General features: G+C 34.0%; 1 protein-coding gene across 7 annotated transcripts in view; it reads right to left on the bottom strand.

Moving 5' to 3' along the window:
• The window catches only part of LOC135098060 (calcium-dependent secretion activator-like), a 316,893-nt gene that overhangs the window by 245,247 nt on the left and 51,646 nt on the right, over positions 1–20,000 (bottom strand). The gene's annotated exons all lie outside the window — the stretch shown is intronic.

The following is a 20,000-nucleotide window of genomic DNA, read 5'->3' on the forward strand; positions in this document are numbered from 1 at the left end:
GAAATTCTGCACTGTAAGTCTGTAAGCATAACATATAAAGCAGCTTATATGTGGAACAAATAGGATGGATTAGTCTTCTTAAAAGGAAGACCAACTTTAGGTGTTTTGAATGCATATTTCAAATTTTAGATGTGCAGTGCAGTACACAACACTATTAATGTTATTTTCACTTCTTACAAAAACACAACTAAAAAGAAAGCAGTATACAAGATGCATAAGAAAACTCTCCAGTCATGGAAGCATTTTTAACCTTCTCAAAATCAGCTTCACTTACATAATGTCCACATTACTTTTTTTCTTATCTTTATTATCTGGTCATCCTGTTTGATTTAAAAAAAAAAAAAGTAAAAAATCCATGCTTCCTACTACAGGACTTCATATATATATATATATATATATATATATATATATATATATATATATATATATATATATATATATATATATATATATATATATATATATATATATATATATATATATATATATATATCTCATTTTATTACTTCATTGATGGCCAATTAGTTTCATACATGTCATATGAGTTTGAATAGTGTACAAATATGGCATATCAAACAGTTAAATTTAGTGCACTACTGTAATGGAAAGAGGAAATTCATGAGTTATTCTGTTACATCCCTGAACTTAATTACTTGCTTTTTTCTTCTGTAATTATTAATGTTCTTTTCACCTGGATTTTTCATACACACTTTTAATTTGCTCTAGATGCCTCAACAATATGATGATTTTAAAAACTTTTGAAATATTACTTAACATATATTTATATAATTATTATCAACTTATTTCATGGTTGACTGCTTAAACTCTGTAAAAGTAAGATGCTGCAAACAGTCTAAGCTATATCATTCATATCACTACCTAGTCAAAATTACCCACCATGCCCAAGTCAATCAGAACCATAAAACCTTCAGACTTGTTGAGAGAGAGAGAGAGAGAGAGAGAGAGAGAGAGAGAGAGAGAGAGAGTGAGAGAGGAGAGAGAGAGAGAGAGAGAGAGAGAGAGAGAGAGAGAGAGAGAGAGAGAGAGAGAGAGAATTTCATAGATAACATCAGCAGTCTTTAAAAAAAGTAATAATGTCTTTTCACATTTGCAATCTTCATGTCAAGTACATCATAGTAAGATATAATTACCATATAAGTTTAGCACTGATACTGGACACAAGACAAGCAGAACCAAATAATTATATTCTTAACATGCACATGTGTATTTTCTTTCATATAATTCAAAGTTCATGCCAAAAGTTTTAGTTTGAGGAAAGTTTAACTTTATTTAAAAATGCAGTAAATCTAAGTTGCTATGCAAGATTTTATTCATATAAAGCAATCTCTGAAAATGTGAGTATAAAAACATGAAGAAGAGTCAAAGATAGATTGTATTACTTGATCTTATAAGTGCATACTATTGTGAAGTAAAGTATACTTCAATATAAATAAATAAGGACTTATAAGCTGTAGGCTATTTTTTGCATAAATAAGTGAACAAAGACAAATAAATTTTACAAATCTAAAGATTTTGATCATTGCATATGAAATGTGGCAGAAACACCTAAAGTGTGTTCATTTATCATTATTAGGAAATATGAAAATTAACTATAATCATGATGCAAAATTTTCATGTAAGCTTTCTATTTTGATGTTCTTGTAATTTGTCATCACATGATTTCAACTGTAAAATACACATAATTATACAAAATTACTTTTTTTTTTCTGCCATTTGATGTACAGAGAAGAAAAATGCCTTCAAAGCATACAACTACAGACACATATCCAGGATTATTCAATACAAATAAATGTTTGATTTTCCAGTCAATTATGAAAGACATAATATATGATTGATAAACATTACCTATAAAAAACCATAAGTTACTCATTTAATTAGAATGCAATGTGAAAATTATGGCAGTCATAGTAATTTTTAAGTGGTTCTGCTGACTCAAATAAGAGAGAGAAAAAAGAAAAATGAGACACTATTTCATCTAAGATCTATACCATCAAACATTCTACATAAGCTAATAATGTATATGTTGTAAAGCTAATTAGAGCTATATTGTAAATAACTATACAAATAAAATGGGAGTACATACACATTACTGGAAAACATTAGGGCCGTCACAAAAGACACCTGCTGTCTTTACTTCAATGTCCTTAAATTAATTGTGTCTCATCAGTCTCATCAATATGCACTCATAAATAATATTGACTTATACTTGATTGTTCCACTTAGACAAGCCATGATGGCTGGGCTTATGAACAGCAAAATGAAGACATTTAAAGGATTAGTTGAGAGAGAGAGAGAGAGAGAGAGAGAGAGAGAGAGAGAGAGAGAGAGAGAGAGAGATGAGGAGAGAGAGAGAGAGAGAGAGAGAGAGAGAGAGATGGGGAGAATAAATGTATTGATAAATGTGCCTTTTATTCACAGATCTGGATAATTATTAGTGCCTCTTTGTGTTTAACATAGGTGAATTAGTTTGTCTTTCTGAAGAAAAAAAAAGTCAGACTAACCATAAACATGAGTATGCTGTATACTAATATATTTTATAGTGTCTCAAAAAACAATACAGACTTTATTTTAATTTTCATTGCATCTAATTGAATTCAAATGAACTTGTTTTCTTTACAGAAATCATAAACAAATATAATCAAGTGAGTTGTGGTTTGAGAATATCTTGCTAGGTTTATAAAAATTCATAAAAATACCATAGATTTGTAGATTTCTTACATTTCTAATCAAAGTAATTCTTTTCCAAAGTTATTCAATTGCCTTTCAATAAATGCTAATAAGAAATACATTTCTGTTTTGAGTTTTAACAAATTTATTATATATTTGTTTAATAAAATACTATCTGCAATATGTTTGTAACCTATTTCACACAATGATACACTATAAAATATGAAATCCAGTAAAACAAAGCATACTATGGTTGAAATTCTTGTCACAGTAGAATCCTTTGTTTAACCAAATCTCATGATGCAATAGTTTATAAGGGTAAAAATTCTGGTAACTAGCATTTACACTTACAAATTTTGTATGTGAAAGTAGATTACTAAAGGAAAGTTACAAGTTGCTGCAATGAATGATGGTATGTACAGTATTCCCCTGGCATTGAAAAATAAAGGGCATGAATAATGTTTGTGTGTCTATGGTATATATGAACTGATATACAATTGTGTGGTCTTGTTTTTATATCCATATTTGTCCAGCTTCTCCTTTAGTCTTTTTTTTTTATTTTAGTTGGTTTCAGGTATATATATTTCTACATAAAAAAAAATTTTACTTTTTTGTCATTCCAGCATCTCTGTTTTCACAACTTTCCTTGTGTCCTCTTAAACAACTAGTCCCTCTTTTATCCTCAAAGCAATACATCTTTTCTCTACCTATTTCTTTTAGTTTGTTAATTTACTTGTACAGGTAAAATCCCTCTTATCCGGTATCAACGGGACCGCCGACATGCCGGATACTTGAATATTGTCGGATACTTGAACAGAAGTGAAATTATGTCCACAATCACCACCCTACACTCACGCATCTTACCATAACAAAAAGATCAGCTGATCTTAATCAGCAGCTGATCTGATCAGCTGCTTAAGTGTAAGCCACAACACGCTTCTTCTTTTCTACAACTTTAGGCATGATGAAGGCATCAGGCGATTAACAGTGCACACGCAGGACTGAGTCACTGAGTAAATCACAGTGCAGTGGGCCGCGGGTGGCGCGAAGCAGTGCGCTCTGGTGGCGAGGGGACAAAGTATGCCTCGCGCGGGAATTTTAATCGATTTTATGAGTACACATTGATTTTTTATTGATTTTAAGGCTCGGGGAAAAATGTGCCGGATACTTAAAGCTGCCGGATACTCGAATGCTGGATGAGATTTTACTCTGTATATCATAAATAAGTTTCCTCTCTCTTTCTTTCTACAAAAGTTGGTAATTTTCATTAAAAATACAAATGTTCATAATAAGTTAGTATTTCTTTTTAACATGACTTTGCTATATTTTTCAAAACTGCTTGATATGATTTTTTTTTTAGGATAGATCATAAAACTTCTGGAATATTCTAATATTGGCCTAATCACTCCATTTTCATCAGGTCTTTGTCCACATAATGACAGGTCACCCTTATATTTCTAAACATGACATATGTCTCTCCAAATATATATATATATATATATATATATATATATATATATATATATATATATATATATATATATATATATATATATATATATATATATATATATATATATATATATATATATATATATATATATATATATATATATATATATATATATATATATATATATATTATTTATTTATTATTTTGTATGGCAAGTTATTCTGTGTCAGTATTTCTAGGCCTTTTTCCTTCATTGTTCTTGATATTAAATATTTACCAACTTTTCTTTCCATGTGGGTCCATGTCCACTCTTCACAAATTCTATCATATGACATTTATTTCCTCTAAAATCTATTTTCTATCTTATACTCTATACACATACTTTGTCACAATAATCCTCCAGATCAAATCCTCACAATCTTTGTAGTTTTCATCTTCTTTGATAAAATGTTCATTATCTACCATCAGATATATATATCTATATGACTTATTAATATATGTATGCTAAAAGCATCATTAATAATTATCCAACATTGATTTCAGCATTCCACTTGCTACTTCTCTCCAGTTTGATTCTTAATCTTTTACCACCAATGTCATTTATATTCCCTTCAGATTCTTTTCCATCCACTTTTTCTTTACTGTTTCATTTTCTGACTTTGATAATATGTAGCCTTATGTGAGAATCTTGTTGAATTCTTTACTAATGTCTAAATGTCTAAGTTGGTCAGAAATGCAGGCTTGTAATTAGTGGATCTTCTTTATTTCCATTCCCTTTTGTAGAGCATTATTAAGTCATATACTGATTGGATCAACTGTTTTGCACATTCATGTGTGTGTGTGTGTGTGTGTGTGTGTGTGTGTGTGTGTGTGTGTGTGTGTGTGTGTGTGTGTGTTTGTGTTTATGTTTATGTAGGAGGGACTCTGACCAAGGGCAACAAAAATCCAATAAAAAAAAATGCCCACTGAAATGCCAGTCCCATAAAAGGGTCCAAAGCAGTAGTCAAAAATTGAAGGATAAGTGTCTTGAAACCTCCCTCTTGAAGGAATTCAAGTCATAGGAAGGTGGAAATACAGAAGCAGGCAGGGAGTTCCAGAGTTTACCAGAGAAAGGGATGAATGATTGAGAATACTGGTTAACTCTTGCATTAGAGAGTTCACCTAGTTGTGACATACAGGAGAGGAGCTAAGCTCATACTGTCCTGTCTCCATAACTGTTTTTATCCAACTTTTCCTTAAAGTCATGAATACTCCTAGCACACACCACTTCCCCTTCCAGTCCATTCCATGCCTCAATGCTTCTATGAAGGAAGCTAAACTTCTTTATTTTTTTTTCTGCAGGTGGCTGCTTTTAGTTTTCTTCCATCCCCTTGTTTCTTTCATTCATTACAAATAGATCTTCCCTATCTAGTTTTCTACCCCACTCAGTAATATGTAGAATGCAATCATATCAATTCTCTCTCATCTCTTTTCCAAGGTTGGGAGTTGTGTGTATTTACCTAGTTGTATTGTAGAGGGCACAAGCCAAAGCTCAGTTTGTCCTGTCTCCATAACCATATTTATCCTTTTTCTCTTTAAACATGTGTACACTGTTTGCCACAACCACCTCTTCCTTCAGATCATTCCAGATTTCAATAGTTCAATACGGGAGGCTATGTCTTTTGATGTCACTAGAACTTCCACTCTTCTTTATTTTATTCCCATGTCCCCTCATCTGTCTCTCTTCCTTCTCCATCTGTGGTACCAAGTAATTTCAGTCTATTCTTTCTATATTGTTTACTAATTTGTACATTGTTATCAGGTCTCCTCTTCCTCTTCTCTCTTGTATTGTTGGTAATCCCATCTCTAAGTCTTTCATCATAGTTTAAGTCTTTCAATTCTGGTACTATCTTTGTTGTTATCCTCTGTATTCTTTCCAGTTTCCATATATCTTTTTTCTGTGTGGAGCCCAAACTACTGCTGTGTATTCCAGTTTAGGTCGTTGCATGCTCGTTATAATTTTCTTCATCATTTCTTTATCTAAATAGTTTAACGCTACCGTAATGTTTGTTAACAAGCTGTATGTAAAGCTGAATATTCCATTTATGTGCCTTTCAGGTGACAATGTGTCCTGGATCATTACTCACAAATCTTTTTCTTCATTACTTTTCATTATTATTTCTCCTTCCATTTTGTAATTCATTGTATTCACCGTCATGGTTTGCAGAAGTTTTTTGCTCCATGCCCAGACATTTTCTTTCACTTCCATCTCCTCCTAGTTAATTCCTTTAGTGTTGAAGTCTCCTACTAAGAGCACTTTGTTACTTTTCTTTATCATTTCCTCTATGCTATTTCTTGTTTCTAGTTGCATAATTTTATATCTATTGGTCTCCCATGCATTAGTTTTTTGGTGGTATGTAAGTCTCCTTTTTCACTTCCTTTGATCTTAATCACAACACTCAGTTTCTACCATTCCATCACCATATTCCATTTCCTTAACAAAAATATTCTCTTTCACTAGTATCATCACTCCTCTTCCTCCCTCTCCTTTTCAGTCTCTCTTCCATGTGCTATGTTCTTCCTTTGCAAATCTCAACTTTATTTCCTCTTTTAGTTTGGTTTTCGTTAAACATACCACGTCTGGTTTATTGTTCCTTAGGTAGTCTTTAAGTTGTGTATTTATCTAGTTGTATTTAACTAGTTGTATAGTACATGGTTCAAGCAGGGCTCATAGTGTCTGTCTCCATATCTATATTTATCCAGCATTTCCTTAAATTTATGCATGTTTGCTGCTGTAACAACCTCTTCATTTAGGTCATTCCAGATATCCGCAGTTCTTTGTGAAAAACTGTACTTCTTGATGTCCGTCAAACACTGACTCTTCCTGATCTTCTTTGAGTGCCTTCTTGTCCATCCAGCTTCATCTTCCAGCAACACCACGTCCTGCTTGTCTATCTTCTCAATGCAGTTAACTATTTTGTACATTGTTATTAGATCTCCTCTTTTACTTCTAACTTGCAAAGTTGGCAGTCCCATTTCCTTCAACATCTGTGTGTGTGTGTGTGTATTTACCTAGTTGTATTTACCAAGTTGTGGTTTATGGGAGGGGAGTAATCTCATAGTATCCCGTCTCTACATCTATCCAGTTTGGTTTTAAAAGCATGGACAGTTATGGCACTGATAACATCTTCACTGAGTTCATTCCATTTGTTCACACTTCTGCAAGGAAAACTATACTTCTTAATGTCTCTTCTACAGTTAACTTTCTTCAACTTCTTATTGTGTCCCCTTGTACTCCATGTGTCCAAATTTAGAAAATCTTTGTCTACATTTTCCATACCATTTATCATTCTATAGATGTTTATTAAGCCTCCTCTCTCTCTCTCTCTCTCTCTCTCTCTCTCTCTCTCTCTCTCTCTCTCTCTCTCTCTCTCTCTCTCTCTCTCTCTCTCTCTCTCTCTCTCTCCTATTTTCAAGGGTAGGAATTTCCAACATTCTTAATCTCTCTTCATAGGTCGATTTACTCAACTCTGGAACCATCTTAGTGACTGCTCTTTGTACTTTTTCTAATTTCATATTTCTCTTTATACGAGGAGACCACACCACTACTGCGTATTCCAATCTTGGTCTTATCATGGATATCAACAATTTTTTTATAATTTCTTTATCCAAACATGAGAATGCCATTCTTACTCTTTTTAACAAATTCATCATCTCTCCAGTAATTTTATCAATGTGTCTGTGAATCAAATTTTTCAGTAACTGTTACAAATCCACTTCCTCTTTTGACTTCTTTAACTTCACACCTTCCATCTCATAATGATATTGTATTCTTTTTTTACTTTTACCAAACTCCATTACTTTACATTTACTTAAACTGAATTCTATTTGCCAAGATTTACTTCATTTATTTACCTTATGTAAATCATCTTGCAATACCATACAGTCATTTACATTTTCTACCCTTCTCATCAGCTTAGCATCATCTGCAAATAAGCTCATATAACTATCTATTTCTTCATGTATGTCACTCACATATTTTATAAACATTATCGGTCCAACACTAGTTACTTTCAACCAAGATGTGTGTGTATTTACCTAGTTGTATTTACCTGGTTGTGCTTTATGGAAAAAGAGCTATGCTCATGCTGTCCCATCTCCATATCTTTTAGTATCCAACTTAGCCTTGAATCCATGTATACTTTCTGCATTTACTATCTCCTCATCCAGACTGTTCCATACATCAATACTTCTATATGGGAAACTGTACTTTTTGACATCTCTTCTACAAGCACTCCTCTTCAGCCTCTTCCCATGTCCTCTAGTGTCCTGTGTATCCCAGACCATTAAGTCGCTCCTGTCCACCTCCTCTACTCCCTCATATGTTTCATATATCACAATCAAGTCTCCTCTTTCTCTCCTCTTTTCCAACATTGGTAGATGTATCCTTGCCAGTCTCTCTTCATATGACAAGTCCCTGATACTTGCTACCACCTTCGTAGCTGCTCTCTGAACTCTCTACAACTTCCTTATATCCATTTTCTTGTATGGCGACCACACTACTGCTGCACATTCTAGTCTAGGTCTTATCAGTGTGTGTGTGTGTGTGTGTGTGTGTGTGTGTGTGTGTGTGTGTGTGTGTGTGTGTGTGTGTGTGTGTGTGTGTTTTGGTATGCAGCATACATTTTCTTTCAACCAGATTAACATGCAATCTCAAATCATTTTAAGTTTTCAACATTAACTACTAAAGGATGTCAGTGTTTACCCAAGTTCCAAATATCAATAATATTAATTTGCATTAGAGATGGAATCAAAAGCATTTTGTTTGATCAATTCTTCTCTTCTAACTGACTGTCTTCAGTCTCTCTCTCACCACTGCAATGTTGCACCTCTTGCCATCTACTACCACAATTTTCATGCTAACTGCTCTTCTGATCTTGCTAACTACATGCCTGCCCTTCTCCCATGGCCTTGCCACACAAGACTTTCTACTTACTCTCATCCCTATTCTGTCCACCTCTCTAATGCAAGAGTTAACCAGTATTCGCAAACATTCATCCCTTTTTCTGGTAAACTCTGGAAAGCCTTGCCTACTTCCACATTTCCTCCTTCCTAAGATTTAAATTCTTTCAAGAGGGAGGTTTCAAGACACTTATCCTTCAATTTTTGGTGATCATTTCTGGTCTCTGTTTAGAGACTGTCACCTCAGTAGGCTTTTTTTCTATTTTTCTTTGTTGCCCTAGGCCAGCACCCCTCTTACATAAAAAAAAAAAAGGCATCAGATATAGCTGGACATGATTGGTTGATGAATCATGAGTGAGCAAATAGCCAAGACAAGAAAGCAAGAGTGGTTGATGAAATCAAACAATCAGTGAAAAATGTCCCACCTTTCCATCCAATGTAGTGCAAGAAATGACCACAAACTATTTACCTAGCAATGCACATGGGAATTATTAATCAAGAATTTGATAATTTAATATAATAATTAACTCTGATAAATGGCTTTTTTCAAATTTGGATAATAGAATTCTACTGTTTCTTTGGGATCAATTTAGTGATGGCTGTACATGAACATGAAAATATTAGTATATGTCTTATAGGGAAGATTATAATCAAAGGTTACATGATGTAAGCAATCATAACTATACAAGAAACAAATACCTGTGATATATCTCACTGCAAACAGGGATCTTGAAATCCAGAAGAGTAAAAGTGCCTTATCTAATTATTTAAATATCTACCACCTATCTATCTATCTATCTATCTATCTATCTATCTATCTATCTATATATATATATATATATATATATATATATATATATATATATATATATATATATATATATATATATATATATATATATATATATATATATGAAAAGCAGAATATACTCTCTAAATCATCATGATTATCATATACAATTTTTCATAATTGTAAATATTAGACCATACAATCTCAGAAAAACCTAAAAAGATTTAGTTGCCTACTTTGAAGAAAACTGCACATAGACAAAAAAAATTGACATTGGCTGAGAAAAATTTATGCATCTTCCTACAGACATATAGAGTAAGAATTAGATCTACTTTCAATATATGATATTTAATGAAGAATATATATATATATATATATATATATATATATATATATATATATATATATATATATATATATATATATATATATATATATATATATATACACCACATCTATCCACATACATACATACATACATACATATGTCATTGGGAAAATTGTAGAAGGAGATGAAACGGATATACAAATAGAAGAAGTGTACAGGATTGGGAAATATTCAGAAGGGGGGAAACGTCCCATGAAAATAAGACTAAATACCCAAGCGGCAGCCGAACACATCCTGAGAAGAACGAGTTTGTTAAGAAAGATAGAGGGTATGAAGGATACCTATATATATATATAAGAAGAGAAATGAATGAGGAGGAAAGAAACAAGGTGAAAGAGTTAAAAGAGGAGGCCAAGACAAAAAAAAAAAGAGAGAACACAGGAACAGGCAGAAAGATATATATGGAGAGTGATAGACATGAAAATGAGGAAATGGTGGTTAAAGAATGCGGAGCAAGAAGTAAGACAACAAAGAGAGAACACAAAAGAAATGGGTCCACAATAAATAAAATTAAAGTTATGTATACAAACATAGATGGATTAGTGTCCAGCCTAAGGGAACTAAGAGATTATTTACATGAAAAGAAACCAGAAGTGGCATGCATTACGGAAACAAAACTAACAAGGGAGATTAATGTTGAATTTGAAGAAGAAGGATACAACACATGGAGAAGAGATAGAAAGAATAAGGGAGGAGGAGGAGTGATGATTCTAGTAAGAAAAAACATCTTGATAGAAACAGTGGAATATGGTGAAGGGAGGTCAGAAACATTGAGTGTGGAGATCAAGATCCAAGGACAAGAAAGCAGAAAAATGATTGTTGCATACATGCCTCCAAAGACCAACACTTGGGGGACTGATGATTATAAGCACATGCAAAGCGAGTTCATAAAAAGTATAGATGACATGCTAAAGATAAGAAACAAGGTGTTACTAGTAGGAGATTTTAATAGCAAAGAGATAAACTGGGGGGAGATGGAGGTGACAGGGATTGCCAGTACATGGAGTGAAGAATTTTTACAGACTATGATGGTAAACACGATGGATCAATGGGTGAAAGAAAATACTAGGTACAGAGGGGAAGATGAACCATCGCTACTAGACTTGGTTTTTACAAAAAAGCCAGAAAATGAACCAAGTATAGAATATTTGTGTCCAGTGGGAAAAAGTAATCATGTGAAGATGGAGATAGAGATCAAAGAAGAAGTGCCAAAATTCAATGAGGAATATAAAAATGAGAGAAAAAATTATGCTAAGGCAGACTTTACAGGGTTAAAGAAATTCTACGGAGAGCTTGATTGGAATAATTTATTAAGAGGTATGGAGGTGCAGAAAAAATATGAAGTGTTTTTAAGCAAGTTTAGAGAAGGTGTTGAAAGATATGTGCCAAGATATAAGGTAAAAGAAAATAAGAAAGTGTGGTTCAATGCAAAGTGTGCAGAGGCAAAAAAGAAGAAGGAGAGGGCATGGAAAAAAATGAGGAAACAATGGAATGAGATAAATAGAGAAGAATACAGGACAGCTAGAAATGATTATGTTAAAATAAGAAGAGAAGAAGAAAGAAATTTTGAAAGAGATGTAGTTGGAAAGTGTAAAGAAGAACCCAAACTTTTCTATAGATATGTAAATGGAAAAATAAAGCATAGAGATACTATTACAAAGCTGAAGGAAAATGGAGAAATTTATGAAACCACACAAGAGATGGCTGAGATACTGAATAAAAGCTTTAAGTCTGTATTTACAAGAGAAACTGTCTTTGCATCACTGGGAGATGAGGAACAACAGAAAGGAATAGCAAACATACAAGTGGAAAGAAAAGAAATTAAAAGACTACTGGAAGAGCTAGATACTAGGAAGGCGATGGGGCCAGACGAAGTAAATGGATGGATATTGAAAGAATGTAGAGAGGAATTGGAAGAACCAATATGGGAGATAATTAACAGTTCTTTAAAGGAAGGAAAAGTACCAAAGGAATAGAAGAGAGCAAATATAGTACCGTTATACAAAGGAGGTAATAAAATGGAACCACTGAATTACAGACCAGTCTCACTCACGAGTATTGTAAGTAAACTCTGTGAAATAGTCATTAAAAACAGATGGGTGCAATATCTTGAACAAGAAAATATAATAACAGAAAAACAATTCGGTTTCAGGAAAGAGAGATCTTGCGTAACAAACTTACTGAGCTTTTATACAAGAGTAATAGATAAACTACAAGAGAGAGAGATGGTTGGGTTGATACTGTCTATTTAGATCTGAAAAAAGCTTTTGATACAGTTCCACATAAAAGACTCATATGGATACTGGAACATCGAGGAGGGCTAAAAGGAAAAATACTTAAGTGGATGAAGGATTATCTCCAAGGTAGGGAAATGAGTACAGTAATCAGAGATAATAAATCAAGTTGGTGCGAAGTAACAAGCGGAGTACCACAAGGGTCTGTGTTGGCACCTATAAAGTTTCAGGTCTATATAAATGATATGACGGTGGGTTTAAATAGCTACATTAATATGTTTGCAGATGATGCAAAATTGATGAAAGTAATAAAGAACCAAGAGGATTGTGAGGAACTACAGAGGGATATTGATAGAATTTATGAATGGAGTAAACGATGGAAATTAGAATTCAATATAAAGAAGTGCCATGTAATGGAGATGGGAAGAAGTAAAAGGAGACCTTCATGGGAGTATAAGATGGGAGGTATCACAATACCAAAGAGCAAAGAAGAAAAAGACTTGGGAGTAATAATTCAAGACACGCTTTCACCAGAAAAACACATCAATGGAATATTTGGCTCTACATATAATTTGCTAGCAAATATCAGGGTGGCATTTAATTACCTAGACAAAGAAATGATGAAGAAAATCATAACACACATGATACGTCCCAAACTGGAATACGCAGCAGTGGTATGGTCTCCACACAAAAAGAAAGATATAAGGAAATTGGAAAGAATACAAAGAACAGCTACGAAAATGATACCTGAATTGGAAGACCTAAGTTACGAGGAAAGACTGGAAGAAATTGCATTACCAACACTGCAAGAAAGAAGGGAAAGAGGAGACCTGATAACAATGTTCAAATTAGTAAATGGCATGGAGAAGATAGACAGAGATGACCTAGTTGTAAAAGTGGAGGAAGGAGATAGACGTACGTACAAGGGGACATATCAGGCGCGCGGTGCAACAACGACGTAACCGTGAAATTTGAGATTTCGTGTTTTTGCCTGCTCCGTGTGGTAGAAGGGTGTAAAAGTCTCGTGGTGATGTTGGCCAAGTCATATTCGACCATCTAAGCACCTGTACTAAGGCTCAAAGTCGAGCGTAGTGCGGAGAAATAACGTGCCGGTAATGAGTAAGTTTTATTTTTTACGCTCGGAAAAAAATTCATAAAAAATTTATTTATGTACCAATCTTCATGAAACTTTCACCTAATACTATGTGTAATAGGCTCTAACACATTATTAACAAATGAAAACAATATCGGGAAAAAAAATTATTACCTACGGTATACGTGTTAATTAACGCGTAAGTCATCCACCCAAAATCGTCACCTATCACTTCGAAACCTACATCCCCAAACAGAACTACCCAAGACCTTTCAAATGATGTATAATACTTACTTATTTAAGGGTATCCTATTGTGCGCAATCAGTGTTTAACTTTGAGCGCGTTTTTCTCGAAACTTCCATTTCTCGGTTATGTTGTTGTTGCACCGCGCGCCTGATATGAAGAAATTAAAGAAGAGTCTTTGTTTGGGAGATATTAAGAAATACAGCTTTCCGCATCGAACGGTTGAAATATGGAATAACTTAAAAGAAGAGGTAGTTGCGGCAAAGAGTGTGCACATGTTTAAAGAGAAATTGGACAAATTCGGGTATGGAGACAGGACTAATTGAGCTTTGGCTCGGACCCTGTATTATACAACTAGGTAAATACAACTAGGTAAATACACACACACACACACACACACAGTACAAGAAGTGCTATGAAGAAATTAAGAAACTCAAGGAAGAGAACAAAGAGTTAAAGAAAACTTTGCAAGAGAGAGAGGTTAGGGTTGGAGAAGTGAAAAAGTTAGTGACAGAGGGAGTCAAAAGTTGGAAAGAGAAAGAACAACAAAAGTTGGACACAGAGGAGATAATAAGGCAACAGCAATAGGAAAACAATAAGGATATAGAAAAGACAGTGATTAAAATAATAAAGGAAAAAAAAGTAATCTTGTGAAAGACACAGTACAGAGAAAGATATGTGTGGTGATATTTGGGGTCAAGAAGAACCTACCCATGAAAATAGCTAGAGAGAAAGAAGCAGAAGTGGCATGGGGAGGAGAGGGATAGTGAAACAAACTGAAGAGGTTTACAGGATTGGAAAGTATGATGAAAACAGAACAAGACCAATGAAAATAAGATCCATGACACAAACAGCAGCAGAACATGTCTTGCAAACAACAGGAAAATTGGCAAAAGTAGAGGGAATGAAGGAAATATGGATAAAGAGACATGTACAAAGAAGAGAGAAGTAAACTGAAAGAATTGAGAGTATAGGCCCAGTCAAAAAACGAGGAGAGAACACAGGAACAAGCGAGAAGATTTACCTGGAAAGCTGCAGCACAAAAGTGAGGAAATGGTGGCACAAAGATACCATGAATTAGTTTAAAGATTATGTATACTAATGTAGATGGTTTGGTGTCAAGCCTATTGGAACTTAAAACCACTTAAAGAACAATAAACCAGATGTGGTATGTTTGACAGAAACCAAACTGAAATAGGAAATAAAGTTGGGATCTGAAAAGGAAGGATATAGCACATGGAGGAGAGACAGAAAAGGAAAGGGAGGAGGAGTGATGATATTGGTAAAAGAGGATATTGTTGTTAAGGAAATGGAATATGGTGATGGAGTGGCAGAAACTTTGAGTGCTGTGATTAAGATCAAAGGAAGTGAAAAAAGGAAAATAATTGTGACATAGATACAGCCAAAAACTAATGCATGGAAGACCAATAAATTTAAAAGTATGCAACTAGAAACAAAAAAATAGCAAAGAGGAAATGATAAGGAAAATTATCAAAGTGCTCTTAGTAGGTAACTTCAACACTAAAGGAATTAACTAGGAGGAGATGGAAGTGAAAGAAAATGTTGGATCATGGAGCGATGAACTAATACAAACCATGATGATGAATACAATGAGACAATGGGTGTACAAGCCTACAAGATGTAAAGGAGAAGAAGAACCATCACAGTTGGACTTAGTGTCTACAAAAATGCCAGAAAATAGACCAAGTATACACTGTCTGAGTCCAATGGGAAGAAGTGGAAGTGTGGTAGAAATGGTACCACAAGAGGAAATGGTGTTGCAGAGGAAAGAATAATACAGAAATGGGAGACAGAACTATGCTAAGGCAAACTTTGCAGAGCTTAATAAATTCTATGGAAAAATGAACTGGAAAGAGCTATTTGAAAGTAAAGTAGTGCAAGAAAAATAAGAGATATTTTTGAGCAAGTGTAGAGAGGGGGTGCAACAGTTTGTGCCAAGTTATAAAGTGAAAATCAGGAAACATGAATGGTATAATGCCAGGTGAGTAGAAGCAAAAAAGAAAAAGGACAGAGCATGAAAGAAAATGATGAGACAACTGAACAGAAATACTAGGAAAGAATACAGAAAGGCAAGGAATGAATATAGTATAATAAGAGAATCAGAAAGAAACTTTGAAAGTGATATAGTAAGAAAACTCTTCTACAGATACATAAACAGGAAAATTAAACATGGAGATGGCATAAACAAGTTAAAAAGGGAAGGAATAATTTATGAAACTACTGAGGAGATGAGTGAACTAATGAATGGGAGTTTTCAATACGTGTTTACAAAGGAAACCAAGTTTGTGGCACTGAAAGTGGTATCACAGAATGAGGAAATACATGAGATACAAGTAAAGAGACAATAAATCAAGAAGCTGCTGGAAGAGCTGGATGTTAGAAAAGCTATGGGACCAGATCAAGTAAAAGGATGGATATTAAAAGAATGCAGAGAACAAATGGAAGAACCTATATGGGATATAATTAACAGCTTGTTGAGAGAAGGAAAAGTACCAAGGGAATGGAAAAAGGCTAACATAGTGCCAATATACAAAAGGGGAAATAAAATGGAACCATTAAATTATAGATTAGTGTTACTAACAAGTATTGTAAGCAAGCTTTGTGAAATAATAAAGATAGATTGGTGGATTATCTAGAAGATGAAAAGATAATTACAGAAAAGCAATTTGGATTCAGGAAAGGGAGATCCTGTGTCACAGATCTACTGAGCTTCTATATGAGAGTAATAGATGGAGCACAAGATAGGGATGGAAGGGTTGATTTGGTATACCTGGATCTCGAAAAAAGCATTTGATAAAAGTTCCCCACAAAAGTCTTATGTGGAAGTTAGAGAATGAAGGAAGACTAAATGGAGCAACATTAAGATGGATGGAGGATTATTTCAAGTGGAGGGAAATGAGAACAGTAATCAGACATTAAGAGTGAGGCAAGGTACTGGGCTGCCCCGGCGAGTCCTCAGGTGGTGGCCCAGAGCAGAGGCTTAATTCAAGTTGGCGCAAAGTGACAAGTGAGGTACAGCAAGGATCTTTGTTGGCACCTATTATGTTTCAAATGTATGTGAATGATATGACAGAGGATCTAAATAGTTATATAAACTTGTTTGCTGATGAAATAAAAATAATGAAAATAATAAAGGATGAAAATGACTGCAAGGAGTTAAAAAAGGATATTGACAAGATACATGCATGGAGCCAAAGATGGAAACTAGAATTTAATGCAAGAAAATGCCATGTGTTGGAAATAGGAAAAAGTAAAAAGAGACCTTCATGGAAGTACAAAATGGGAGGAGAAATAATAATGAAAAGTAATGAAGAAAAAGATTTGGGAGTAATGATTCAGGGCATACTATCACCTGAAAGACACATAAACAGGATATTCAACTCTACATACAGCTTGTTAACAAACATTAACGTGGCATTTAACTATTTAGATAAACAAATGATGAAGAAAATTATAACAAGCATATGTCCTAAATTGGAATATACAGTAGTAGTTTGGGCTTCACACAGAAAAAAAAATATCAGGAAACTGGAAGGAATACAGAGGATACTCATGAAAATGGCTATGAAGAAAGACTTGAAGAGATGAGTTTACAAACACTGCAAGAGAAAAGAGAAAGAGGAGACCTGATAATAATGTATAAATCAGTAAACAATATAGAAAGAACTGACAGAAATGACCTGGTACCACGGATGCAAAATGAAGAGAGAGAGATGAGCGGACATGGTAAGAAAATAAAGAATAGTGGATGTTCAAGTGACATCAAGAATTGTAGCTTCCCGTATAGAACTATTGAAATCTGGAATTCTTTGAAGGAAGAGATGGTTGCAGTAAACAGTGTACACATGTTTCAAGAGAAACTGGATAAATATGGTTATGGAGACAGGACAAAATGATCTTTGGCTCATGCCCTGTACAATACAACTAAGTAAATAAACACACACATGCACACACACACACACACACACACACACACACACACACACACACACACACACACACACACACACACACACACACACACACCTTATATGAAGTAAAGAGACTGGACTCTCTATCCCTTGCACACACACACATACGTATATGCATATACACACATTCCAATCTCTCTCTCTTTCTCTCTCTCACACACACACACACACACACACACACACACACACATTTTAAAATCTGGATATTACAAGTGTGGCTCAACTTGTAAAAATGTAAAAAAAAGTAAATACAGGCAAATAAAAACAAATAAATTGGTCTTGATCTGCCTCCCTCTCTTTCTCTTATTTCATCTTTTCCATCCCCTATCTTCACACCCTTCTCTATTTTTTTTTAAATTTTCAAGGAACTATTGTGTGTGTGGAGGTGGATGGGTGCACTCCAAGAAATGTGGCATGAACCAATGGATGAGCTTTGTGCATGTGTAAGAATGAGAGAGAGAGAGAGAGAGAGAGAGAGAGAGAGAGAGAGAGAGAGAGAGAGAGAGAGAGAGAGAGAGAGAGAGAGAGAGATTGTGATGAAAATAAAGCAACAGATATGGTGATCAAGCAGTTCAGATTATCATCTTCACCAAACCATATTCAGGACTTAAATCTGTTACATGTTTTTCACTTACTTTTACTCAACTTAATAAAAATAAATGAATTACTTAATTGCATAACTAGTCATCTTTAAATCATCATTGACATATTCATAATAATCATCATCATAAATTGGTCAGGGATCATCTGTTATAGCCCCAGTGGTGGCCACTTCCAGGTAAACAAAGATATTATCAATCACCACAATTGTAGTGAGTTCATGTAAATTACAATACAGTCTACTATGTAAATGAAGATTGATGCCTGGTTAGTTACAACTTCTTGTGTTTTATGTTGCTTTCTGGTCCCAAAAATCCTTCATTAAATACAGTTCAGACACAAAATTTGTCTAAGATTTTTTTTTTAAGGCTTTTCCTGCTGTTGGTTATATGTGGAAATTTACCATCTGTACAGAGTGTACTGGTGAGCATGAAAGGAACAATGTATATTTTCTTGCAATTTAGAATCTGCATGTTGTTGGATTAAATTTTTGCATAATTTATCCGCTCACACAATCACAAATTTCATTAATGACAAATCCATCATTGGCAAGGATCAACAGTTCTTTATAATATTCTAGATCCTCATTATATTTCAATGGAGATTTTTAAAATAAGAACAAAGCTCACTTACTTATTATAACTATTTTTCTACATCTAATGATAAGAAACATACAACAATAAAAGATGCTACATAGATGGATATAAGCATAAAATAGTTATGTAATTTACATATGCCATGCAGATATATGCAAATGTGTAGTCTTGAGGGAAAAGGAAATAAGACAGGTATGTAATCTCACATTATGTCACAATATAAATTGTTTATTATGCTGTTGGTAAATAGCCTTAGCTGTATTTTTGTCTGATGTGATCGTAAGCTTGTTTTGCTCAAGAGTTTGTTTTTATTGAGCAAAAACTCCTTAAGACACTGCACTGTGCCTCTAAACTCAGTATGTGTTTGGAGTTACCATCAACGTATCACACTACTGGTAAGACTGTGTTTATAACTGTATAAATCTTTCATCCAGGCCTATTATTTATCACTACTGTTGGTGTCATTACCAAGTGTCATAAAATGATGAGGGTGTTATCAGCTTATAACAGACACAGACAAAAAAAAAACTACACAATTATGACAATCATGAAAGAAAGATAAAGATATACTAAGTAACTGATTTATGGCAAAAATGCTGAAAACAAAAGTTTAGATATCTAACTTTAGCATAAAATATAAAAGAAAATTAAAGAAATCATTTGGATGGACAAATTAGAGAAACTATCAAGGAGTGCCATAACAAAAGAGAAAAGGTCTGCTGTCCCTTGGCCTTAAGCCACAAAAACCAGAGAAAAGTTAGCCACCAATTAGCACTACACTCATCATCCAGGAACTTTTCACACATCAAATGAGTTTCAACATGTGCAGTGATATTGAGTTAAAAAAAAGAAGGATATACATAAGATCATGCTAGATATTTCTATATGAAAGGCATTATTAGAGATGAAATAGCAGACAGATCACATATTTGAGCTCTATTTCTTTTTTAAGTTTTAAAAAACAAACAAGAGAGCTCTGAT

This window comes from Scylla paramamosain, unplaced genomic scaffold, assembly GCF_035594125.1.
Source record: "Scylla paramamosain isolate STU-SP2022 unplaced genomic scaffold, ASM3559412v1 Contig43, whole genome shotgun sequence".
Lineage (NCBI taxonomy): Eukaryota > Metazoa > Arthropoda > Malacostraca > Decapoda > Portunidae > Scylla > Scylla paramamosain.